Consider the following 8735-nt stretch of genomic DNA (forward strand, 5'->3'; position numbering starts at 1 on the left):
CTTTTTTTCTTCATGTTGACTTGCTATTTTAGAGATCTTCAAAATTGGAGGCTGAATCATACTGAGGTTGGCAACTTAGTAAATCAAAGTCACTTCTTTGCAGATCTAAAATCTCCTAGTCAATGTATTTCAATCCGATGTATGGATGATTAAGAACATCCTCTAAATTTAGATCAGCCTTTTTGAGGGTGCTTCTTTTCTTTGTTGTGCATCGTTTTTAGCTTAGTTGTTCCTCCTTGTCTTTGTCAGAGGCTTCACATGAACCTTTAGGCTTCTTAGCTTTAGACAAGTTCTTTTTCTTATCCCAGCTTCCTATTCAGAGTCTAATCAATATATCCTTGATCATATACATTTTGAACTGCAACAAATCAAGGCCTGTATAATTTTGCATTGGCATCTACAATGAAGTTAAACTGCTCAATTGTAGCAATTAATAGGCTCACATGATTGGAAAAAAACAAACTAGTACTCTTAAACTTTAGAGGTTTAGAAAATGAGATTTCTTACATTTTGATTTCACAGTGGATGGTAGAGTTGAAATAGATTGTGTATTTCTCTTGTATATTTATAGTTGCAAGGCTCCAATGTCTCCTATCAAGTCATAAAACAATAATAAAAATCATTTTTTAAGATATTAGCTCAATGGAATATATGTGAAACTTACCTTTAGCAATAAGGAAATATGATCAATATCATTGTATTTGGAAAAAATGTACACCATTGAAGGAGTTCTTTTGGAGCTTTCCTTGTTACTATTGAGGATTTGACAAATTGCACAATCTAGAATCAAAACCTCTACTTAAAATTGTTCATCAAGTTTAACACTAGGTTGGTAACCTAACAGGACATAAAAGTGTCCTTTCATGGTTTTGAAAAAAACCTCCAAAACCATAGTAGATCCACTCATTTTGTAAAATCCTTTCATGAGGTTATAGTTCAAGGCCTACTACACATGTAAAAAATAATAAACTTGTAAAATTTCTCATATTTTGGTCACACCAAGCCTCCAAAGTTGATGGACCAGTACATTTTCACTAAAACAGTCATTTCTTATGTTTTGTTGCATAAAAATAAGATTAGGGATTTTTGTAGGACTTGAGATAAATTCCCTAGTTAACTTCAATGGGTTGGTGATCAGAACATATGATTTCTTCTCACTCACTATTTTTTGTTTTGCCAAAAGAAATAGGTACAAAAAAGTTGAATTTTTACCATTCTGCAAACCTATCATCAAAGTTTCTATAGCCACGCTCAATACAAATAATATATGCATGTTTTCTTAGTTCCCTATTGTCCTTTAGGTTCATAAGGAGCCATGGAGCATGTCAAAATAATAATACATCTCTTACCAAGGGGAATCTTGGGGACAAAGATGAAGTGCTACATACAGCAAACGTGAAAAAACTGGGCTCAACATTATGAGTTGTAGAATCCCATAGAAACTATTCAATATCTAGCCGAATTTGATTCTTATGACTAGATATGGTTACTACCTACAAAATGCATGTAGTTGTCACAAGAAACTAACAATATTGAAAAAGCTATACTTGATATACTAGAATGTTTCGTTTTCTTCTATAATTGAAAAAATCAACCATCGTTGTCTAGTATGCAAAATAGGGTATTAGGTGCCCCAAAACTCAAGGAATATTAGCTTTATGTTACAATATGCAACATAGAAAATAAAAACTGCATTTGGATATCATGAAAGCCACCAAAAAAATCATAGAAGAGCTAAAATTGGCTTAAAAACATGATTTGACAATTTTTGTAATTTGGTCATAACTTACAACTTTAACATTTATTTCTCCCTAGAAGCATTAGGACATGTTGAGGACTACTAAAGATAGTTCTCTAGCATTATAGACCTCACAAACATGAATTCTAGAGTGGTATAGTTGCAAAAAGTCAAAAACAAGACCCGTTTTTTCACACAGTTTAGGTTGTGAAATGTTGTGCAAGGACAAGATTAAAGATGGAATTGATATTCCAAAAAAATGTCAAGTTTTTTTCAGCTCATGAGACAACTTTCTAGACAGATAGCACCTCAAAATCTATTTTTAAACTCTTGACATAATTCAAGGAAAATGGTCACTTAACAGGACATAAAAGTGTCCCATTACCAACCTAGTGTTAAATTTTATACTGCAAAACAACTTTAACCATTATATATACTTTCAAACATGTAGCAACTAAAAGTTAGCTAATTAAAAATTAGTAATTACCATGCAAAAAATTGAATAAAAGTATCTAATAGATCTACGTCTCTACCTTTCAACATTTCAATTTCTTCAGCTCTTAGAGCATAGCCTTCTAGATGTTCTTGGTCCATCACAGAAACTTCCACATTCAATCCCAAACCTTCTAATATTTTTATCATAAGGTTTTGTCTATAAAGGATCATTAATTGTTGAGCTAAAGTTTACTGTTTCAATGTATCTTCGTCCTTTCTTTATAAATTTTCTAATTTCTCTTTATTTAATCTTGTATCTTTATCATGTATTACATCTTAAATCTTCACCCTATCTTTAGGAATCCTAATTGGAGATACCAATAGAATATCTCTCATTTTTTTATTTTAAATGATTAGTTCATGCTAGAAGTTTTCAAATTTTGATCTTAGCATATAGAATAGATGTTTTAATGATAATTTTTTAATGAATATATCTTTGAAAATATTCTTTTTTAATGAGTATACCGTTGGATATATATTTTTGACAAAATAGTAGATTTGAAGTTTTCAAAGATTGTTAGCGAGTTGTCGTAATAGACGTCCATAACACATCCTTCTGGCACTAACAGACTCATGCCAATACTCAGGGAAGTGACTCGAATGGGGAATGGAGACTCTTTGAGGGTGCCAACCACAAGAAGTGAACCTAACGAGCAAACTCTATAAGAAAATCATCAACTCACTGATAAGAAAATTTTCTATATCTTTTCTCACCGCTCTTGGTCATCACGCCATTTCAACAACTAAACCTATTTGGATAGTCACAAAACTTTAAGGGAAGCTATATTAGGTCAAGGGGGACATGTATATACAAAGTCTGGTAGCATTCCAACAAGGTTAAAAATTCACGATGTATCCCTTACCAGGTCATGGAAACTGCAAGAAAAGCATTCAAACAGGTCTCCCTAAGGTCAATAACACTCTTCTATGGTCCAAATGTCATAAAACAATGATTTGAGTACTCAAAAAATGAAGATAAGGCTCACATATATGAGATCAAAAAACACAATAGAACTTAATGCGCTTACACTTGAAAGAAAGAGCAAGAGAAGAGGAATATAATGCAAATTTTGGAATTTGGATTAGATTACTTAATCATGAGATATTTAGATTATAAATTTGAGATGAATAGCCGCTTGACAATATGTACAACAGAGCTCCTTTCTTTATCCAAAAGGATGTCTTAGTGACTTTTATGCCTATAATTTTCAAAAATGTCCAATGGTTGGCTACTCTAGGCCTTCGTAACATAATCAAACATTATACCTCAAAGATCTATAGCTCTAGGATCAAATTACATAGGCTCATTTACATGGCTCTTGGATAAATATGGCATTATATATCAAAATTTTTGCTTTACAATATGTATGTCCAACTAGGAGGGTGCTTGTAGGCTGTATTAGACAAACACTCCCCCTTCTTAGCCAATGCATATCCTCATGCATGTTGCAGAAGATCATATGTAGTTATCAAAATGTAGCTTTTCCAAATACTTGAGTACCTAGTTGTATTTGGCTGCTCTTGCCATGATATCCACCTTGAAAGATAGGTCTCTAAGACGGTTGTTAAGAAGTGTGCTTTGGTAGACTATATGTCATGCCTACATGTCCTTTTTCATTGGGCTAAAGACGTTTGAATCCATCTCAAGAAATCCCGTCATGAATGCCTCTTCAAATGTCTACATGTAGTGTGAGGGAAAAAATTGATCCATGTGTACATTCCCTTGATGACGTTCTTGGATAGAGCCTCTTGTAGGTCCTAGTTGATGCCATTGATGCCTTCAAGGAAGACTTCCCATGGATGCTCTGCTCTATCAATGTCATCAAAAGCTTCTATGCAAGTGATTAGCATCCTTGCTATATTGCTTGTCATTTGGCATGTGAGGTCTAGTATATCCTACAATAGTGTTATTGTAGTTCTAAGAGTATGTAGCACATATGCTTCTGTGGGTTTTGTGTTCTATTTTGGATTTGCAAGAACATGGTAATTCAATATTGTTTTTCTCTTGCTCTTCCATACTGCATATGTATCCCAAGACTACCTTCTAGGGATTGGGTAGTAAGTTGGATCGATCCTTAGATGTTGGGTCAATCTAAAACACTAGGATAGTGAGAACTATGGATGCCTTGTAAATAGGATAATTAGAACTCAACCTAAGAGGATCATGCAATAAGTGATATTCTCCACTCATAACTAAAGTGGACTAAGTGTAAAAGAGGAGCCTCCTATATGCATATGAGAAATTTGTCAAAAAAAAGAATCCAGTGTGAAAGATGGAGTTGATGTGTGTGTCAAGGAACAAATGTAGCACATGTGACATCAAAGTATGTCACAATAGCTTTCATGTTTCTAAGAAAAGTTTTTTATGTATAATCTTTGCCACTCATACCTCATTGTGCTCAATGCATAATTGTCTTTTGGAATTCCTCGTTCTCTTCGCTGGACTTAAAATACATAGAATTCGACTCTTATGATTACCTATATCAACATGAGTGACACAACTTAAATATGCTCAAATCTTCACGCTTGAGCAGTACCTAGAATAGATCAGACTCTTAGACCACACATAATATTAATTGAATCTTTGGGACTAACGCTTCACATATTAAGTGGCTTAGCTACCTGACTCTGACTCTTACACCATGTATATTTAATGGCGACTTTGGCGTACCTGCTCAAGGACAAAAACCCAATCCATAGGTTCTTGAGATTTAGGCCTCTTTCACTATTTTGGTCTTTGGATGCCACCATTGTTTCCCGTAGGTTGGCATATTTGTTCTCGTCTTGATTTGTTTGTCAATATTGTTTTGTGAAACAAGTTCTTGAGTTGTAATAGGGACTGATGGAGTGCTCACTTTATCTCCCATGAGAAGTGGTTGTAGATGTTTGTGGGTTCTCTAAGATTGAGTTTTTAAAATCAATTTTGGAACCCATCTTGTTTGTGGTCCCCGTTTGACCGTCTTTGGCATTTGCCCCTTTTGCTCTATGACTTGATGGACACTTGGCTTTGGGATCCATATCTGATGATTTTCCTTGCTTTTGGAGTAAAAGATGAGGTATCTATCTGGAGGTTATATCATTGTTGGTTGTGGCTGGATTTTGTTGGCTCTTGGTTGTGATTGCTTGCCTTTGGGTGGCTCCTATTGACTCTTGGTTGTGATTTCTTGCCTTTGGATGGATCCTTGTTCTGTGTGATTGATCTTAGTTATTCCAAGTTGAGTGACTACTTTTGGTAACCATATTTGATTGTTAAATGCATAAAATCCTTGCGCTTTGAGTATCTTGATTAGAATCATCCACTGCTTCACTTGTATTTGTTGGCTAGCTTGGTTGAAGTTTGACTTTAGTACCCATACTTGTCGCATTTCTTGTTTCTTTGAAGGTCTTTTCTTCTTCCTTTTGTGGTTGTTCTTTCTTTTGATTGAGGTGTTCGTCTTCCATTGAAAGCTCACTTTCACTTTGCAGAATTTTTTTCTTGAGGTGAGTAGGTCCAAGCTATTACCTTAGGATTTTTGGCCCAAATGTTGATGTTTCCTTAAAAGTAGCCTTGAACAGTGAGATTGACTCATTTGACGCTACCCACCCTATTACCTTTGGTTGTCAAGGTCAAGCTTGTGATTCGTGTATCCAAATTGGATCTTTGATTTTGATGTGCTCTTTGAATACTAACACTTGGTTAACTCTATTTGGATTTGTTTGGAGGCTTTTTTGTGATGGAAACTTTGGCTGATAAACTTTTCTCTTAGGTTTCCATTGCATTGTTGATGGTGTGGCTTGAGGTAGAGGCTATGTAGGAAGTTTGATGGAGACTAATTGAAGGTAAAATTGACTTGCAAGGTTGATTTGCTTCAGTGTTTGCTTTAGCTTTACCTTTTTTTGTTATGTTGGTTTCTCCTTTTTTGCATGGGTTTGATATGCTTATGGGACCATTGTTGTTGTTGTTGAAGCCTTTTGTTTTTGTTTGAAGAAGATGTTTATCCATCTGTTTGTCAAGACCAAACTCTCTTTGATGTGATGGGAGTTGATTATGTAGAAAGCATCCTTGAACTCTCTAGTATTCAACTTGAGCACGGGTTCTGATGTAAGTAAAAGACCTAGCCTATGCCTATATAAGAAGCATTGATATAGTCATTTTCACCTCTAATAATCAAGCTCTATTATGCTATTTTTCTCCATGAACAATGTATATGTGTATCCACCATAGCTTCACAACAAGTTTCTATGTCTATTATCTAGAATCATTGTAAGACAAGAAACAAATAATCCTACTCTAAAGAGAAGATCTACTCCTATCTATACACAACCAAGATATACAAAATAATGGGCTTTTTTAAGGTCTTCCATTTTATCATGATGGAGGTCTCAGTAAGATTAATGAAATGCATATGATTATGGGAAGGGATAGATACAACATATCAATAATAAAGATAGATAGTAGATGCTCTAAACTTAAATAAATTATTATTCCTATACACTTGATTGGGATTTTAATTAGGAATTCTCCAGTGTGAAGATGGTTCGGCTTCTTCTATGGCTACTGAGAAGAGTGCAAGTACTTAGTCAACTTAGATATCTCATTGTAAATGGATTTTGGAGAGTTGAGTTTCATATATCAATGGATTCAAAACTTTATTAAAAGGCTAATCAAGGACTAGGCTCTGATACCAAAATATGCACACAAGGGAAAGAGGAAGTGGAAGGTATGTATTATGATTCTAAATGGAAAACATGTAATACAAGAGTGTGCAGGGGATGTTATGCAAATGCATATAAAAGGATATGCTAATTTTCAGGGGGAGAGTTCTATATGAGATATAATTAGATTTACTTTGAGATGCTACATTCATTTGAGATGATTTACAAAGAGGCATGGCCTCCTTTATATAGAGAGGCATGTTGTCTTGAGGGGCAAGCTAATGACTTGGTGGGAAAACTAGTGGATATCACTTTACACTAGAGGAAATCACTATCCAAGTTGGTTTATTGATATACAAAGTTGACATGTCAAAAGGTGTTTGTATGTTGAGAATCTTATTATGCATGCTTTCTTCTAGTCACCTAGTTTTAGCACAACCATGGTGTATGACTTATCATGCATGCTTTCTTCTAGTCGCCTAGTGTTAGCACAACCATGATGTATGACATATGTCACTTGTAAGATCCTAGTTTCTTGGATAAGAAATGATATTGCAAAAATGCACACACAAGGGCAAGAGGGAAGTAGAAATTATGCACTATGATGCTATATAAAAAACATGTAATACAAGGGTGTGTAGGCGGGATAGTTACAAGAGGCTTTGCTAAGATTGAGAGGAGAGTTCTACTATGGGATACAACTAGACTTATTCTAAGATTCTACATTTATTTGAGATGATTTACAATGAGGTGTGGCCTCCTTTGTATAGAGAGACATGGTGTCTTGAGGGGCAAGTTAATGAATTGGTAGGCAAAGTAGTGGATGTCATTTTACAATAGTGGGTATCACTTCACCCTAGTGGGTGTCATTGTCCAAGGTGGCTTATTGCTTTATAAATTGGAAAGTCAAAAAGTAGTGGTAGGTGGAGAATCTTATTAGACATGCTTTCTTCTAGTCACCTAGGGCTAGCATAGCCGTGGTATATGACATAAGTAATTATGCCACTTCTAAGATTCTTGTTGATTGGATAAACAATGATATTCACTAATCAATGATATCACTCCACCTTGCGAGTCAGATTAGGAGGTCTGATAGAACAATTTTTGAACCTTTAACATGTTCATATGTGTAGTAGCACTGACCAAAGTAGAAGGCCCATCGATGTTTATCCTCACTGGTGTTTTGAGATGTTTAGAATCCAGGGAAATTATTAAGATCCATGTTGAGAATAAAAATTCATCCCAATAAAAAGTGCCAAAATTTCTTGATGTTGAGTTTATAAGCCAGTATTTCTCAGTGAGTAGAGATGCATGTTTTTTTGCCTTTAGAAAATTGCCGCTTGCAAATCTACATACCATTAAAGTTTTTCTAGATGTTCTTCATAGAGAACAACTCTCCATGCCTTGAGAGAAGAAATTGGATAAAGAATTATTTTTTTGTTGCCAGGATACTTGAGAGGAGGTAGCCAAATCATATCATCTTTGTTAGTTTGATAGTTTTAGTATGTGAAGCATCCCATTTCTTTGAGCTGTTTCTATGTAGAAGCTGTCAGATTTTCTTTATCAGAGTAGCTAGGTAAGGAATGTTCCAATTTATTGAATTGACACATCCCAAAAAAATTTGAAGCTCTTTGAAATTCTTAGCTGATTGGGGGTGTCTACAATTTTGGATAACATATACTCTTGGAGTTTTATGAATCCATTGCAAATGTTTATCCCTAAAAATTTAGCTTCTTCTTCTAGGAAGCTACATTTGGCATATGACAAAACTAGTCCTTTTTTGCTTAGCACCGTAAGGAATTTCTTTAAATGTTTTACATCTACTTCCATAATTCTAGAGTATATCAAGATGTCATCTAGATGTAGT

The 8735-nt window shown here is 34.7% G+C and overlaps 1 pseudogene; it reads right to left on the reverse strand.

The window, feature by feature from the left end:
* Positions 1 to 316: 316 nt before the first annotated feature.
* LOC147426946 (uncharacterized) lies at positions 317 to 2380 on the reverse strand (annotated as a pseudogene).
* Positions 2381 to 8735: the final 6355 nt, after the last annotated feature.

This window comes from Adiantum capillus-veneris, chromosome 24, assembly GCF_014529385.1.
Source record: "Adiantum capillus-veneris isolate H3 chromosome 24, ASM1452938v2, whole genome shotgun sequence".
NCBI lineage: Eukaryota > Viridiplantae > Streptophyta > Polypodiopsida > Polypodiales > Pteridaceae > Adiantum > Adiantum capillus-veneris.